Source organism: Xiphophorus hellerii, chromosome 23 (assembly GCF_003331165.1).
Source record: "Xiphophorus hellerii strain 12219 chromosome 23, Xiphophorus_hellerii-4.1, whole genome shotgun sequence".
Lineage (NCBI taxonomy): Eukaryota > Metazoa > Chordata > Actinopteri > Cyprinodontiformes > Poeciliidae > Xiphophorus > Xiphophorus hellerii.
Genome location: NC_045694.1, coordinates 18746577 through 18766081, shown reverse-complemented (window position 1 = coordinate 18766081; position 19505 = coordinate 18746577). Strand labels below are relative to the sequence as shown.

General features: G+C 38.5%; 1 protein-coding gene across 1 annotated transcript in view; it reads right to left on the bottom strand.

Moving 5' to 3' along the window:
- Positions 1–19505, bottom strand: part of LOC116714462 (ras-GEF domain-containing family member 1C-like) — a 35978-nt gene that overhangs the window by 12612 nt on the left and 3861 nt on the right.

The window sequence follows — 19505 nt, the reverse complement described above, 5'->3', positions numbered from 1 at the left end:
GGAAATACGTTTCATGTAAATGTAGGCCCGTCTCCACATGTACTTTCCTAGCAATAACAACAAATACTAACTAAAACATTGTGCTGTTAGATTTGTGGACATTCCCATTATCTACAGTAAATCTGGTATCCAAAAAGGGAAGTGAGTTAGACTGAAGATAAACTCCGATTCACGGAATAGTGAAGAATAAATGATGACCCATTCAGCTCAGCGTCCTGATTAGTTCTCCTCTGCTTTTTGTAGCCCTGTGAGATTTTATTCATAGGAGCAAACAGCTGCCAAAATTGCTAGAATAATTTTTGTTCACCTGAATAAAATACTGACAGCTATGTTGCACTGAAATCCCATAACTATTTGCACAATGTTATTCCGTGGTGTTTTTTTGAAGATGGCTGGCTGCTTCTTCTTTCTGTACTATAGTGGAGAAAGAAGAAGCATGGATTTGACAGAATCCATGCTAAAACGGCTAAAGAATTCAATTCAAATTTTACAAAACACAGCACAGCATACTTTGGTGTTAATAAAGCTTCAACAGTAACTAATACTACTATGTACGTACATCTTTAGTTAGAAATAATATTAATACATCTTTTTAAATTAATTAAATCTTTTTAATTTAACACATTTTTTTATTTAAAAAATAAGAATAAATGTATTTAGAAACAGGTTTCGAAGCTGAATACAACACAAAAGAACAACACTTGAATTAAAAAATAAAATGATTTAAAAAAGCATCAAAGATAAAAAAAAAAACCCCAAATAAGAATAAATAAATTTAAAAAATGCAGCAGCACAATAAATAAGTTCGTGGTTGTCATAACAACAACAATAGGAGGAATAGCACCTCTAGTTAGATGTAATATTTGGTAAACTTTTTTTTAATGACATGTATTCAATCTCTGCATGTAAATGTCAAATTTAGCTCAGTGGAGAGACGTTCACTGCCCTTAATGCATAAACCTGATACAGAGTAAAATGGATGAAATGCTTAAACTGGTCAAATAATCTACTGATTTCCCATATATAAAATAAATGCATCAAAACTAAGAACTCTGTTTTCTTTCTACAACCACATCAACCGAGATCGTGCACTTTGATGCACTTTTTTGAGTAGATAAATTATAGTTAAAGGATGGGACATAAGCTTTGACGGCTTTATGGAGATCTTGTAATTCATTTATCTTCTACTGGATTGAAAACTACCACCTCTTTTAAAGGAGCTGCAACACATGCATCAATCAGAAGACTGGTCGATGCATCATTAATTAATAAGAGGATTTATTTGAACTTTATTTATATTTGTATGTACATAAAATGTTCATAAATCATGTCTGATGAGGTTAAGTCATCATTTTACTTTCCTCACTCTCTTCTCTAGTTGATCTGCTTGGGTCTGTATTGACCTTTATTTTTAATGATTAAATTTGAGCTTTTTCCTATTCAATGTTAATCTTCACAGCAGATATTCTCAAACTGAAACCCCAAAGAGACGGGGAAGAATGAAAATGGGTCACTGAGTTGCTTTGGAGACCGTTTTACCCTGCGAGCACTTACACGGCCCCAACGCTGCCCTGTACTTCTTTGTCTTCACGAAATCAAAAAGCTTTGCTCAGTGCACACAAGGTATCAAACCAGAGAGCACCGTTATCCTCAGAGTGGAGGTTTTATCACTTTCATCTCACAAACAGGAGAAACTTCCTTTACTACAAGAGCTTTGAACAAGAAAGTTTCCAAAAAAAAAAGACGTGCAAAATAATCTGTGTCCCTCGTCTCTCAGATGAAAACTGAGAACGTCCACCTGCATCTTTAGAGTTGGTTTCAATCTCTAAGTAACCAGAGAGCCTAAAAGCAAAACAGTTCTACATCAAGGCGACAGAAGACAGCAAGTAAACTACCAGTGTTGATGGTGCAATCTTTGGTAATACTGATTTCAAAAGTAATCACGATATCTCCTTCCTGCTGTTTGTAGTCAAGACAACAGCCAGAGCTGATTCAAAATACATGCAGACCTTTCAGCTCCAACTGCACCATTTCTGTCTCTACAAGTGTTTGAAAATCATTTATCATTTTTTCATCCATGTTCCAGTTTTGTTCTACTTTGAGGCTTTCTGTTGCAAAGAAGAAAAAAAAATCTAGAGAAAATAAATTTAAGTTTCTGGTTGCAAATGGGTTTGCAAGGTGGAGCTTTACTAAACTACAACAAACCAAAGATACATTAAATTTTTGAAAAAATGCACAACCATTTTGTTACTGTTCTAGATTTGCTACTTTGATTTTACGCTCCAAACCTTTGACCCCAGGAGCTGTGGGCTCCAGGGGTGAGAGGTCAAACACAGTCCCATGCTGAAAGGAAACAAAACTCATGTCTCAATTTTTCATCAGGGATTCATCTCTCCACTGGCCCCCTACCTTTTAGCACTTATTCATGCACTTTTGCACACCTAGACACAAATACACACAGACAGGCAGACAAAGGGCTGGGGGATGGGAAGCCAGTCTTCATGTTCGCTGTTATTGTGGTGTTCCTTTCTACTTATAGCTACTGTTGACATTATATCTATATGTCTCATAACGTCTGCAGTCAAAGAGGGCCGACACTGCATCTGTCTGCTCCATTTTCTGGCGAAGAAAAATACAGAACTACACCAGAAAACTTCCCTGGTAACCCGAATGAACTAAATCAGTTTAGTTGAGGCATTATTTATTACTTCAGTGGGAAAATCCCAGTGATGTAGGTTTAATCTGTCCATTTGTGAAGAGTCAGTAGAAACCCCCAAAGAAGCTCTTAAATTTGCTTATTAGAGCTGCACAAAAGCTGCTCTCCTCTCATAACAGTACAACACTTTTTCTCAATTAAATTTTCCCAAACTGCCAAGCCTGGGGTGTCCTTGCAGCAACCTCCCCTGGATTGGATTACAACATGCATCTGTAGCAAAACATCACCATCAAAAATGCCCAGACATGATCAAATCCTCTTTGACAACAGCAGCATAAAAGGAATAATTTATGGGAACTAAAAGAACCTTCCTCATGAGGATTGACGGCAGAAACGTCTGCTCACCTCTGATTGTCTCTGTGATATTATTTTAGGTATTTCACGCAAACTTCCACACTACTTTGCGTCTAATTGTTTCAACGCAATGTTTTTGAGCTTGATTCTACGTGAGCACGAACGTCAATCATTTCCTCTCGTTCTTGTAATAATCTGCAGACGATTTTGTATTCCTCAGCTTTCCACACCTCCCCCAGTAGGTGGGGGAATTACGAGCCTGAATCGTAATTCAGGCTCTGATTTACGATTTCATCACAGCTCTGCCAGCCAGCCTGCAGGATGTGAGCATAACTCAGCTCAGTTTATTTATCACTGAGCATATAAATAAACCAGTCATCAGTTTGTGACCTTGTCTGTCTGTTTCGTTAGGGATTGAACCTTAATGATTTCATGGTTCACATAACAGAGAACAGGATAAACATATATGTACTATTTAAGTTTTAAGCAGGGATGCCTGAAACACCTTGACTGTGGTCTCATTTATTCATTCAGGTGCAGATTCGCTGCCATAATTGTGATATTTTACCTGGAACATGTCAGAATTTTGAATTTTACAGTCACTAATGAGTCCAAGGAGTCCAGATTGAGTAAAGATAAGCTGAATCCATAACAATGCTTAAAAGCTGGGATGAGACATTTGTGCTGCTGTCTTTTGCATTATAGGTAAACATTTCCATGCCACTGCAGTTCTCATTTTAATCAGCAGAAGGTTTTGCATATAAAAAAATATGTCTACATTCAACAAGTGGTGGCAGAGGAAGAAGGTGGAGGAAGTTTGTTCCTCAAATTACAACTCTGACCTCACAGTTTCACCTTCAGTGTTGGCTTGGGACATAAATATTCTTTTAAGATTATTTCGAACAGTCCATGTGCTTTCAAATGAATTCCTTTCAGACGCTACCATGCCGTTTTTCCTGTTTGACAAACAGTACTCGCGCCATGAATGGAAAGTTACAAAAATGTACGACCAGCATTTGTGCTGTTGTGTCATTTGCCATATGACATGACAAAGATGGTGAAAAAAAATTCCTCATACAACTAAGCTGCTGAAACACTTAGATGCATTTTAAAGATTTTTATTTAAAAAATACCTTGTCATGTTTGCAATACATTTCTTGTTGGGTGCCACATAATTTGTTATACTGAAAAATTCCTGTTACTTCTAAGTGACTGCAAAATGAGCCAAATTCACCACCGTGACTGACATTTGGTCTGAGGTGTTTGTGCCGCTACATTTTTCTCACCCAGCGTGACATCATACATTACAACAACACATCGCCACCTTATGTGTTCAAAAGAAACTATGTAAAAGTCTTGCAAAAATTTTTCTTCCTTGGGGAAGTATTTGCAAATTGTTTCTTTGGATCTGAGTCATCCCAGCTTGCAAAATAAATAATGCAGGAAGATAAAAATGCATATGTAAAAACTCAGTAGAGACTAAGTCTTAGAAAAGTGTGGATCAGGCTTTTTCCTGGCTGATAAAAGGTTCGTGAAAGACTGAACAGCCAACTAAAAATCAGACTAATTCTAATTTTCTTTCTAAGAACTGAAGTACATTCGAGAAAAAAATCATAATCTGACAAAGTAATTTTGAATGCAACAAAAAAGAAAAAGAAATGAAAAGATTATTCTGATTTTTTTTTGAGAATATGATTTCTACTAAACTCAGGAAAGTGTATTAAACTATGTGTTCTCGGTTGATGCTTTCATAGTTGAAAAATGCATTTAATGAAAATGAGAAGGAAATTCAGCTTTTTGAGGTCATGCTTAATCAGGACTGATTAAGCATAAATTCTTTGATTCTACTTTCTGGCTCACTGATTGCTAAAACTACCTTCTTTATTTATTTTTTTCCATGCACATAAACCTGAACACTACCGAAACAAATCTCCCAGTAAAGTTATGATTTTACCCCAGAGTAATTTCCAACTTCCCCATGGCCGACTCTCAGCTCAGTGCTCGGAGTGACAGCCACGATACTCCCACCACTTTTCTTGCATTGTCAAGAATCCATCCAAACACAAAGCTGCACTTTGTATATAACTTGTTTCCATACCACTCTATGCTCTGAGCTCCCACTATGCCCGTCACACTGCATCAACAATGCATGAAAAACACTGAGAAACAAGCAGCTAAGAACAGGTGAGCATGGCTGAAAGTGCGCCAATTCCCTCATGACATCTCCAGCTGCCAGCCAATGGAAAGCGTCTCTGCATTTAGTCTAGACAGCTGAGTAAGTGTCATTGTTCAAGCTGTTATCACTGCCATCAGAGGGGGAGAGAGCCAACCGCTTTGTTCTGTCAGCACCCTTGACTTCGGAGGTCTGTGTGTGTGTGTGTGGCATGTCTTGACGGAACAATGGCATTCCTGCTTGAGCTGTCAAGCAGTGCCCTGACTAAGTTAATCTCTGCATTGTAGTAGCTTCAAATTTAGTATCTGTAAAACCTGCCTCACCTTATAAATAGCATGGCTACAAATGACACCGTAGGCGTAGATGTCAGGATGCAAGACTTGATGACGAACTGGCTCTTTCATTGAGGAGTTAATGGTTGAGAACAATCAGCATTAGCTCTTCATGCCAGCAACCTTTTGACCTTTTCCATTAGAGAGTCAAAGGCCGAACAAGGGCAGATGTACAGTAGCAGCTCTCTAAAGCCTCAGGAGATTTGTTTTTATGGTAGAGCCGCCTCCACACACAATGAAGAAAGCAGCATGCGTCGTAAAATCACTTGAGGTATGTTCTAATTTCGCTCCTAATTGACTGATGCTGAAGGGCAAATCACCCAAAATCTAAAACTAGGAGATGTAGAGTGACTGCAGGTTTGTTCTCTTTTTATAGTTACTAAAATCCTTTACACTTAAAAAAAAGACTAAATAACTTCTTTAGAGTAATTAAGTACATAAAAAACCAACAAAAGAAAGCACACTTAATGCATACTATCATTGTTTTCTTCAGGTATAAAATTCTAAGAATTTTTTAAATTTCCTCAAGAGTTTAGATTGCAACTTATTCCTGACCAGGTGATAAGAGGATATAAATTTCAGTTAGATGGAATGAAAACGCTCTGATTGATTCACAACATCAGCTGATTATTACTCAGGGGGACCAAAGTTTTCAATCGCTCTTAAACATCTTAACATCTACTGGTGGTGGAGAGGACTGGTACCACTGCTGGAGTGACTGGCAATTTCACTGGCAATACAGAGCACAGACCAACGCAGTGCAGCTCAAGCTGAAAGTTAAACACAAGCCATCACTAATTAATTCAGCTAATAATTACCTAACATTGCAAACCTGGTCAAACTACAGTGGGATTCTATGAATTTCCCCACATTTATCTGCACTTTATATTAATGGGTGGAAATTACACTTGATGTTCCACAAAAATCCTTCATTTCTTCACATTTAGATCAAAATGTAAGAAATCTTCTTCAAATCAAAGTGTAAGAGCAGTTTAATAAAACAGCTCCTAAGCTCTCTTCTTGAATTCCTGTTTGGAAAGATCTCTAATCTCTAATCTAAAAAACTGAGGCAGAAGTTGTGTGGAAACTAAAACAGCGCCATTCATCACCTTTTTAAAGTACTACTACTTTACTTTACTACTTTAAAGCTCTAGCTGCAGACCTTCTAATTGAGTAGACTAATTATCCCTCTATCATAAATCTGACATATTTGTGCAATGCTCTAAAAAGCAAAACTGCAAAAGGTGTCAATTTGGTTATATTAAAACTACTAATTTATTTAGTCTTAATTCTGTTTTTGCTCATCAGAATCAACCTGAATTGAGATAAGGTTATTCTAGCTGCAGTTTTTGTAGCACAAGTCATTAGTGTTGCTTAACCCTGTTAAATAAAGGCATCCAAGTCATGTTATTCATTGGAAATACCATTACACTGCAGTATTACTCAAGGTTATCATGCCCCAATTATTGCATACCAGTCCATTACTTATGTTTTAAGAAATTGATCTCCTTATGTAACTACACATTTGTATGCATTGCAAGTGTTTGTATATATTCACTTTCAGTTTTATCTAGCTGTTTGACTTCTATGTGTTTGGAATAAAGTATTTCAGAGAAAAAGACGACTGATGCAACACGGCTCTTTGAAGAGCAGCACGTCATCTGAAGAAAGCGACTATCCGGCATTGGGTATTGCAGCAACATTGTTTTGTTTTTGTCGCTGTTTCCTGGTTTCAGCAGCAGTCACAGCTGAAGCGAGGGAAAAAACAAAACTCAAACAAGAATGTGGTGAAAGCTGCTACCTCTAACTTGCTCAAGAGAAGAAGGCACACCTCTGGGTGTAGCGCAGATACAGTAGTCTAGACTCTCTACTGTTACACGTGTGCCTTGTCAGACTAAATAAAGTCGTCTTTTCCACTCGGCATACGACTCCCCCCCGGCTCCCTCCACTACCGTCTGATTTACATGCGCTAACACTTCCTTTCTAATTTAGGATCCACATGTTTCACCCACTTAACACGTCACAACTTCTCCACTTTAGCTATTTTGGAAGCGTGCTCCACAAAAGCAGATCCTTGCGTATTTTTGGGGCCTGACACTATTTTGTGTACCACAGGGAAATGCAACTCTGGCCTACATTTTCCTCTCAGTTCTTTGAAAGCTGAAGTGTAAAAAAAAAAAAAAGAAAAGAGAGAGAAACACATGGCAGTGTCAATTAAGGTAAAGGTAAAGGAAAATCCCTCTTTGTCATCCTTCCTCCTCGATTCTTCTTCCTCCTCCTCCTCTTCCTCCTGAGTCTTCCTCTTCACACCCTGCTTTCTAACGTGTCCGGTACAGATGGCCCTGCAGGAGTCTGCTCCCCCAGCAGGAGCTACTGGCATGAGAAGCTTTCTGGCTGTCCAACAGTCTCCACGGGAGGCCAAATGTGTTTTGGCATCCAGACTGAATGTCGTGGCATCCGAGTTGAGCCAACCTGGCTGCTAAACCACACAGTGACTCTACAGAGCGACCGCAAAATACCACGCATGTATCTGCTCTGCGCACTACCAACCCAGTACACTGCTGTTGGGTAACAGACAACAAATGAGCTCTTTGTGTATTGGGAAAAAAAAAACAAAAAAACACAAACACATGCATGCACAGTTGCGCCCACCCAGCAGCTACACACAGGACTGAATTACATGCAAAGTATTCCACTCATTCCTCTGATTCTCCATGAGGTCCACGCCTGACAGAAGCAACAATCACAGTCGACCTCCATCCTCCTTACTGGAGTTCCCCTGTAATTCCCCTTTACTAACTGAACAGAGACACACTCATAATGTGGCACCTGTTTCACACACACGACAGCTCCATCAGTGAAATCCTCCCTGGATAATTGCGCCCATGGAGATGATTTTTGCATGTGTGTGTTCATCCTCATTCCCTTCATGGCCAGCTGTGCGCATCCAAGCGTTTGTGTTGGTGTATGGGCTCACTGAAAGGCAGGCCCAGTCAAAGTGCATCTTAGTCCATGTTGTGTCATCTATTACCTGTTTCTTTTCTTCATGTGGTGCCCTATGACTCCATGATTTCTTTTTTTAAAAGTGTCTGAAACACAATTAAATGCAAATGTGACAAATGTAATAAAGTATAAAATCACAGAGCCTTGCAAAAACTTTCATACCCCAACATTTTATCATCTTACAACTGCAAAATTCAATTTCTTTTGCTGGATTTTATGTTTGAGTGAAAGGCAGATATAATATATATCTCTATATAAGCACAACTGAGAAAATAAATTCTGCATGATTTTCATATTTAGGTAAAAATAAAAATTTGAAAAGCGCAGAGTGGATCTTTATTTGTCCTCCTTTCACTCTGATACTCGCAGCTTAATTCATTTAGAAAAAAAAATTATTTAGCACACGTGCAATTAAAAGCCTTTTAGTTGTACAAGTGCATATTTTTAATCTCAGTATAAGTCCTCAGTTTTTCTAGAGCATCATGAAGATGAAGGAACAAACCAAACACTTCATATGTAAAGGGTTTAAAGTATTGGTCGTTTAAGAAACAAAATTGCCATCTTAGAAGGAACTGTTCATCCAAAAATATAAATAGTATAGCCAACATACAACCCTACAAATAACTGCCCACCTTAAGTGAGAGAGATGCAGAGAACCATAGCTCAGGTGGAAGTACTATTAATTGAGAACTCAGGAAATCTGGTCTCAATGAATGAATGGCAAGAAGAAATCCACTGCTGAAAGTAAGCCAGATGAAATCCTGCTTAGGAGTTTACCATAAGCAGGAGGATAAAGCAAACATGCAGTAAAAGCAAATGTGTGCAAAACTACAAATAGTGAAAATCTGAACATCGCCCCAAACACACCATCTCCACTGTGAAACACGGTGGTGGCACTATCATGCTGTGAGGATGCTTTCCTTCAGGAAGAACAAGGAAGCTTGTCAGGTTTAGTAGGTAAATGGATGCAGCCATGTTTGTCCCAGGTGTTAAACACAAACAAACGTCATTAAACAAACGTTTTTCTATATCTTTTTATATTGTGTTGTGAGTCCCATGCAATCCCAATGAGACACACTTGAATTTGTGGCTGTAATGTGACAAAATGTGAAACATCTAAAGGGGTTTGGATACTTTTACAATGCACACCCAAAACAGCAACTGCAAAATGATAAAATTTAACATTTAGAAAAAAAATACCACTAAATCCTGAACTAAACTTTTATTTAGTTTTCTGACAGTTTTTTGTAATTTCGCACTATTAACCCCTGAACCAGCTTGTGAAACCCCTTCACATGTGGAGAAAAAACACTTATTTTAATTCATCTTCTCAGTTTGAAAATGGTGCATTTAAATGAACTAAACACAATGGGTTTAGTCAGTCCATCATGTTACTTAGATAATTACAGCTGAGCACAAATTTGTGCCACGTGTTATGTATATTTAAATTTGCAGTCAAATGTGACTAACGTGTTTTGTGATTTTGTCTTGCTCTTTACAAGACAACATAAGTCAGCTGTCCCTCCAAACAGAGTCGTCAGCATCTCATTCCTGTTCCTTGACTCAAACCTGCACAGCGAACCGCCACGAGCTAATGAGCGAGACTGAAACAGATGCACGTCTAATAACCACACGGTACTAATTTCATCGCGGCTGTCTCCTTCCCTGTTAAGCTACATCTATCAGCTCATTACAAGCAGAGAGGCCAGAGGCTATGCACTGTGTTGACGCTGATGTATGGCGTAGAAGCATGCTAATTAGCGGCATGGCCTGCTTCCTTCTCCATGCAGTGTTAACATGTGTGTTAACATGATTATGCAAACAGTGGTCAGGGTTCACAAAAACATAACTACTTCCAGGTTGGTATGTGGACAACACAATATGCCATGATAGTCCCATTTTTTTAAAACCATGAAACAGATTAGAGGTGAGGCAAATCAGAAAATCACTGTGCACTTCAGATCCTGTTGATCCAGGGTGGTTCAGAACAGACTTTGGAGCTCCTGAACAATTTGTTGCAGACCTGCAGCATGATTCATCTTACTCATGGAAGCTGCTGTCATAAATTAGGCTGGACACATGGATGGGTGGGACAACAGCTGCGTGAACAAGGCCTAAGTTACAGCAAAAATGTCAGCTGCCAACACTCCCTTACAAATAATGTATTGTAGCAAGGTGATATACGGCACTTACAACAAAACACTTGAAGATTTCCAAATAAGTTTGCCATATAAGCAGAAGCCTGTCAGCATTTACAGGTTTACTTCCAGAAACCTGGTTGTGAGATCAGTTCTTACTCGGCCTTTATGCGTTGCTAAGCAATACATATGATTTCAAAGTTGAGTCTCTTTTAGTTTTGATCATTTCTGGCAAAGATGTCATCACATTATATCTCAGTCAATTTTGTTCAAGTGGGATAATTTTAAATACATGCACAACCGAAAACAAACATGGCCAACAAATAACGCAACAAGATCAGAGTAACACTCGTATTTCACTTTTTAATTAAATTAAGCCTGAATTTAGCCTTGAGATAAAGAACCTATTTAATAATTTTTTAATAAAAAGTTATTTTTTATTAAAAGATAAAAAGAGTCAAAGTATTTCAAAATTACTGCCATATCTCAGTGCACAATTTATCGTCAGCCTGACATTTAAGATGCAATACAAAGAGAAATGTAAAAAAAAACCAACAAATATATATCTTTGCTATCTTGACAGCTATTATAAACTGATAAAACAGACGTGGCAGTACTTGCATACTAAGTTGTTATTAGGTTCAGTAGGTTTTGATTTGGAATATTTATCATTAACTGGTAGAACACCTGAGTTAAGAAAATGGTACAACTCTATAGATAATTTTCTTACTAAGAGCTTCTACTGATTGAAGTAAGCTAAACGCTTACTGCAATGGTTTACTGAGCACAACAGGGATTTAATAAGCTTCAATTGCTTTGGTGAGCCCTCTAAATCCATAGGGATTGACCGCAATAGCTGCACATAAGACAGCATACAGGGAGGTGAGTGCAGCTCTGGAGAGCACAGGCTGTTTCCATGGAGTCAAAGCTCATATTGGGAGGTAATTAGATGCCCGTTGTGTCTCTACTGTGACGCCCCCTCCTTTCTCTTTGTGTTTCCCCAGAATCCCTCGTTTGCCCTCCGTCTTTCGGTCTCCTTCTCTTGGCGTCTCTCATGACAGAACGATTCCACACTGTAAAAAAAAACGGCCTCATTTTACGGTAAAAAACTGGCAGCTGAGTTGCCAGAAGTTTACCGTCTTTATACGGTAAAATTCTGGCAACCAAAACTGCCAGTTTTTTACCGTATTCCTAAAATACGGTAAAAGTCTGGCAACCACAGCTGCCAGTTTTTTACCGTATTTGCTAAATGCAGGATTTTACCGTATTTGTGAAATACGGTAAAAAACTGGCAACCACAGCTGCCAGTTTTCTACCGTATTTGCTAAATGCAGGATTTTACCGTATTTTTAAAATACGGTAAAATGCTGGCAACCACAGCTGCCAGTTCTTTACCGTACTTTGTAAATGCAGGATTTTACCGTATTTTTAATATACGGTAAAATCCTGGCAACCACAGCTGCCAGTTTTTTACCGTATTTTGTAAATGCAGGATTATACCGTATTTTTAAAATACGGTAAAATTCTGGCAACCACAGCTGCCAGTTTTTTACCGTATTTTTAAAATACGGTAAAATACCGTACTTCCTAAAATATGTTAAAAAAAACAAAATGTGGTTTTGCCGTAGTAAATACGGTCATGCTGACTGAGGCATAATATCTACATGAGTGAAAAACACATCCAGACTGTATGATATATTGACATTTTATTGTAAACCCTCCCCCCCAAAAAAAACTTATGGTAAATTACTGGTCTCTGTTCCTACCAGAATTTTACCATACAAATTATAGTACAACAACCAAGGAAGTGTAACTTGTCAAGCATTTCTATACAGAAAGTTATAAAGAAAATAATTTCTAATTAAACAAAAATACAGATTACGAGTAATCCACTTAAAGAAACAATTTCTATTTAAAAAGTCAAGTTAAAAAAAGAACTGATTCTATTTTATGTCCAGTTTCCTCACGGTATTACTGAGATCTGGAAAACAAAAACAAAACAAACAGTATGTGTCCACATAAGAGATAACATATTGTAGAAGACAAAATGGTGATAAAAGGATTCTTGTTCTGGGTTGAGAGTCACAAGTCGCTGAGATCAGACGTTGCTCAGGATGGTTGTAGTCTTCCCAGTCACAGGTTGAAATTGAGACTCGCATGTTGTCAATCGGGTGTTTCCTCTCTGCTGGAAAACAAAAAGAAAAAGTTAGAAAGATGCACTACATGAACATCTTATTCGCTTAAATGTTTGTTTCACCTTTGTTGACTTGCATATGGACACAGGTACTTCAACCAGGTGGTGTGATCATTTCTGACTGAAAATTCAGTAGTTAAACCTTTGTTTGTTGTCAACAGGTGTGATCCTCTGGTCTGCAACCAGACAAAATACACAAACAAAACACAAATAAAAACAAATATAACTGTTTTAGGCAATTTATGAAATAGATACTCACCATTTATCTGAGTCTCATGAAGGCCAATAGGTTGTCTTCAACCATTTATGTAAGTTACATTTCCTGCAAGCTAGCAGAAACAAAGCTGTAAATGTGAACACGTTTCATACAGGCAAACAAATTGATACAGCTGAGACAATTTATGCTAGGTTAGTTTTTCTCAGTCACTTTTGGTGCATTTCTCGAGTCATTGTTGGCATTTACAAAACAGTAAGCGCATTTCTCAAAACAATTTGTAGAAACAGGAAAAATAGCATTTGTTTGCTTTCAAAATCCTTAGTTCAGCTCTTAAAATTCTGTCTGTTAACATATCAGTGACTCAAAATAATAAGTTATAGTCTCTCTATGTACAGATAAGACAGTCAAATCGATTAGTCATGAGAAGAGACTACAAAAGGATCATTTACGCCAGTGTTTCTCAACCCTGGTCCTCAACGCCCCCCTGCTCTGCATGTTTTAGATGTGCCTCTACTCCAGAACAGCTGATTCAAATGATTGGATGACAATCAAGTACTGCAGAAGCTTGTTAATCATCCAGAGATACAATTCAGGTGTGTGGCAGAAGGGAAATACCTAAACCTGCAGGACAGGGTGACGCTGAAGACCAGGATTGAGAAACACTGATTTACGCTTTTGCTATAATTTATTCATGGACCATGCCATGGTGATTCAGAAAGAAAAAGACAGAAATGCAGAGAACAAAAAAAGTAGAAAAGGAGCCACAGGACAATCTCCTCAAGGAAAACTGTACAGTGCTGTAGAAATTACATTACATTTTAATTTCCATAGTCACTTTGTTCCTTAACTCCACTGAGGAATCTTTTTTCCTCAGTGGGGTTAAGGAATGAACAGTAGGGTGGGAGGACCTCCATCAGCATCATGTTGTGGGTCTCAGCCATGTCCTGATGTTGGACTGATGGAAACTGGCAGATGTCCTCAGCCTCTTCTGACTCTTCTTCTGCTTTCCTCCCAACTATTTCCTCCTCAGCCTCACTCCTCTTCTTCTCTCTGGCTGTTCACTCTGCCCAGATACTTGTTCATCAGTTCTCAGACATGTAACATTGTGTTGTGTTCTGACTATATAGAGCATAATGTTGCCAACTGATGGTTCACAAGATGCACCTCCAATCTGTTTCAGAAAACTGGTTGATCGTTGGTTGAGCTAATGGTTCATACACTGACCTGTTAGAGAAACTCAGGACTCACTTGGGAGCAATTTACCAATTCAGGACAGATTTAGAAAATAATAGAATATAAATTAATTAATATATGAGTCACATTATGACAACTTTAAGACTTATGCATGTTAAGACTTACACAATGAACTGATGCTATTTTGGAAGTTGAGAATTCAACACAGACACGTTGTTGTCCTGTTGTCCTCATTTTCTGTATACACCCTTTATCCTCCGGGTCAAAATGACCCGTCTTCAATAAACCCCCAATATAAGCAGCTTAATTGAATTTTAAACACCAAATTCTATCTTGTATATTGTCACTCACCACAAAATGTGTGAATACTTGACTTTTCCCTCTCCACTTGAATTTCTATAGCTTAAGAAAAAAAATGTGCAAAATGAGTTTCGAATGCATTTTTATTCATCACAGTGACTAATTTTCTTTTACTTTTCTCCAGTGAACAAGAGGATGTACAATACAAAAATATGAAACATAACATAACCCATTCAACTAATTGGCACATGTAGGGCAGTATGCAAGTGCACAGCCTTTGCAGATATATTTCTTACACCTGCAGCACACAGTATGTGTTTTACAGTCTGAGGGCAGAACTGACATCTCTTCCTCTTACTTGGCTTAGCTGAGGAAGTGGCTGTGGTAGATGGATCCTCAGGTTGATCAGGAGCTGCTGCACTCTGAATAGCTTTCACAACTGCTGCTGAGGCTTCTGTGTGGGGGACATGCTTCCTTCTTTCAATGAGTGGAGTTACAAGTGCCTTTCCTAGCTGCTCCAGGAACACCCTCTTCTTGTTGTGCTTATGAGACATCCAGGTTGGGTTGATCTCTATCCAAATCACAAAGGCATTGTAGGAGGACACATCAATGATGTTGTGGAAGATGACCAGGGGCCAGCGGGCAGTCATTCTTCTGCAGCTATATGCTCCAATCACCTTATCTAGGTTGTCCACACCTCCTTTGTTTCGGTTTTATTCCAGGATGATGATTGGCTTCCTGTCCTCACGGTCACTAATGTCGCCGTCTTTGTGCAGTGTGCTCAGAAGAACTACATTCTTGTTTTTCTTTGGGAGGTAGGAAACTAGAGTGGTGGTGGGTGTGAAGGCAAACTTTGAGGAGAAGACCTCTCTCTCCTTTGACCCAAGCAGTGCAGGTGGGAGCTCAGGCTTGTTCTTTTGAACTGTACCAACCATGGTGATCTTCCTCTTCAGGAGCTGCTGTCCGAGTTCATAAGAGTTGAAGAAATTGTCACATGTCACATTGTGACCCCTCAGTCCCTCTGTCACATCAAGCACAACTCGCAACCCCTGGTTCTTCTCTGGGCATCCACTGGTTGACTTCCCAGTATAGACTTGCATTTTCCAAGCATAGCTTGATTCAGAAGCCACCCATGACTTGATCCCATATTTTGCTGGCTTGCTGGGCATATACTGCCGGAAAGGACAACAACCTTTGGACAAAAGACATTAGCATCAGTGATTAGTATCAGTGTCACAGAAAACAGTCAAAGAAATCAATAGTGAAAATCACTTTTATTACAAATATGAAAACAGATTACCTCTAAATGGAACCAGTTGCTCATCCACTGTTACATCAGGCTCTGGATTGTAGAGGTAGGGCAACCGCTCCACCCACTTGTCCCATACCTCTCTTATGGCTGCAAGTTTGTCTGTCATACGTCTTGCTGGTCTTGATTCACGGTCATCAAATCGCATCAGTCTTGAGTAGGTGTGAAAGAGTTTGACTGGCATTGTGGCTCGGAAAATTGGCCTTCCACTCTCTGCTCACTTCTGCTACTGATTGATCTGAGACACAACTAAAACTTTGTAACATTTTATGGTTTGTAAATAACTCTGTGACCTTGATTTCAACTCCATTTGCCTCACGGGTCATTTTGACCTGAAGACCATCTTTGTACCTTTTTTTGTACAGCTTACATGGAAATGAGAATAAAAGCAACACTGAACTTTTTCTATTGTCTGGGCCAATCTAGGAAAAGTCTTAAAATCTCAAGTTAAAAACATTACATTTAGGGGATTTTTTGGGGGGGGGGGGGGTTTAACACAGTGGCGGGTCATTTTGACCCGAGGACAACAGGAGGGTTAACATATTTTGATCAAGACGATAAAAGCAAATTACAATTATAAAAGCATAGAAGTGTACATAACCAGCTACATGATGTACAAAAGCAAAACTTGCAAAACTAATTTTTTTGATGTGCAGAAGTGACACAGTAATTTGAAGATTGAACAGGTAGTTTTAAGAATTTCAATTCTGTTCTGAGAGATGCACCCAAACTGAGAAAAGCTGTAAAATATTAATATTTAAATTCTCTTATCTTCAAATCCTTCAACTGTCATGGACCCAGTGACTTTAGTGCAAGTATTTTGGGTGTGAGAGTCAAGAGGTCAAAGGAAAATATTAAATAATATCTCTGATGCCAAGCTTTATACTTCTAAGTATTACCAAAGTATTGAAACAAAAGCTAACATGTTCTTCAGAGATTTAACTTGCATGCATGAACATTTCACACTCAAAGTAATTCAAATTAATTATTGAACCAACCTTGGAAAAAGTTGCTTCTGCCATTAACAATAACTTTAAGCACATGTAGTCTGAAGTAGACCAGAAATATAATCTATGCAGCCGTTCCTACAGAAACATTAATGGAAGTGTTGCATCTGTGAAGATTAAATGTTCCATATAGTAAAAATATCTAGCTGCAGTGCATGTACATAAACAGCATGGCTCAGAAACTACACATTTCTTTGTCAGTTGGTTAAAGTTAGCTAACTACAGTTGAAACCGTGAAAGGGACTCACCTGTGATGTGTTGCCCTTCTCCTCCTGAACGTGCAAAAATAGCAGAAATTTGATTTCAAAGACAGTAGCAGCATCTTGACAAGGACCAGGCCTACTGGGCTCTCAGCACCCTAGTTAGCAACCTTAGTTAGCACAGTGACTTTACTGTGTTGAGTTCAGGACACCACTACAGGAACAGAGTTAAAAGAATCTTGCTGCTGATGCTGAAGGATCAAGCAGCAATGCAAACTAGATAATTATTTGTTTACATGACAAATAACAGTCTCCATTTACTGTAAACCCTACTATTTCTCACAATAACAAAATGAAAAACTCTCTAGACCAGGGGTCCCCAAACTACGGCCTGCGTCATTTGGTCTGGCAATGCCGGATCTGGCCCGCCTCCTCATACCAGAGAGCATTCAGTGTATTTTTTCATATATTGTATTTTCTGGTTTGTGGATTTCTCTTCAACCACCAGGGGGCTCTTGAGCAGATGTTAAACTAACTTTCCCTCAAATATATACTAGTCAGTCCCAGTCACCGTTTCACTCACGGTTTTTTCCATTTCCATTCTGGGTAAAAATCTATCTAAAAGCGACCGCGAATGTGTCGTAGTCAGCAACCCCCCCCCCCCCCCCCCCCCCCCGTCGACAGTTTCAAAGACAGAACAGCCCCCCCCCCCCCCCCCCCGCCGACAATAAGTTTCTAAGGTATCTTTCTCCAAAAACTAAGACCGGCCCCCGAGCAGAGAAAGGAACAGCTATGTGGCCCTCGCAGGAAAAAGTTTGGGGACCCCTGCTCTAGACTATTCTCTACTAATAGCACAATATTTAAAACCAAGTGTGGGATTTGTGAAACTTCAATGATGGGTGACTTTACAACTTGTATGATTTTGGATAACACTAGAATTGTTCTTTATTGAAGTTTCACAAATCAGATAAAGGTTTTACAAATCCCACACTTGGTTTTAAATATTCTGATATGAGTTGAGAATAATCTAGTCCAGATTTGAAGAGTCTAGGTGTTGTAGTTTTTTAGCTAGAGTAAATTAAAGATGCTGATTGCAGTGAAAAATTAGGTGGAATTGCCCTTTAGCCATTTCCCAAATTGGAAGCAGCAATTGGAAACCAACTTCAGCTTCATTCAAGCAAGAGGGGCTAACATACAGTTCTCTTAATGTTAATGATCAAATGCTCTCATAAATGATGGTGGCGTTGGCTGTAGGAGTTTGCTTTGCAATCGGTGGATCGCCAGATCGATGCCTGGTCTACTGCTGAGATTTCAGTTTGGTGTATTAAAGGCATTATTAAAAAAGAAACCAAAATATCACACCAGCATTCTGTTCTTTGTAAAAAATTATTTTGCAGTCTTGTTTACGCTTTTACATTGTAGATCTAAACATCAGCAAAATTTGTAATTTTGGCTGATTGCTACTGTTAAGTTTAGGGTAATTAACTGCTGGCAATATTACAATTTTTTAAGAACTTTACAATTACTTATATTTTTACACTATATTTCTGTATTTTCTACATTCGTGACTGTCACAATTATTTAGGATATATGTTTATTCAGTTATGATAATGCCATGTATTTTCTACGGCAGTATAATGCTGTGAATATTCTGGTCAGTAACTGCTGGCATTTTACAATTTTTTACCGTAAATTTACTGACTTTCTTTGCAGTTTCGACTTACGGTAGTTCCATGTAATTTCTACGGTAATGCAATGTTTTTGGATACGACGGTCAAACACTGTTGGTCTTTTACCATTTCTTACCATAAATTTACTGACTTTCTTTGCAGTTTCGACTTACGGTAGTTCCATGTAATTTCTACGGTAATGCAATGTTTTTGGGTACGACGGTCAAAAACTGTTGGTCTTTTACCATTTCTTACCGTAAATTTACTGACTTTCTTTGCAGTTTCGACTTACGGTAGTTCCATGTAATTTCTACGGTAATGCAATGTTTTTGGATACGACGGTCAAAAACTGTTGGTTTTTTACAGTTTTTTACCGTAAAATTACTGACTTTTTTTACAGTGCAGACTTGAAGTCCATCTGCCGCGACCCTTCGGCGAAATCAGCCCCATCATCCCTGTGTCAGAGGCAAAGCTGTCATGGAGCCAAAGCCCATTTGAAGGCCTGTCAGCGGCACAAGCCATCACAGTGTTGGGTTTCTTACTCTGTCAACCTTTGTACAAGTTCACAAGCATTGTAGTGAGAGAACAAAAAAATACACGAGGAAAGGATAAATGATGCAAAATCTCAGATTTTTCCACAGGTTTGAACTGAGACAAGTTATTTTTTAGCACTTGCAGTGGTGTTTTTAAGCATGTTAATGATAACCAGCACTATAAATATATTAATATATTATATATATATGATATGTTAAATTATG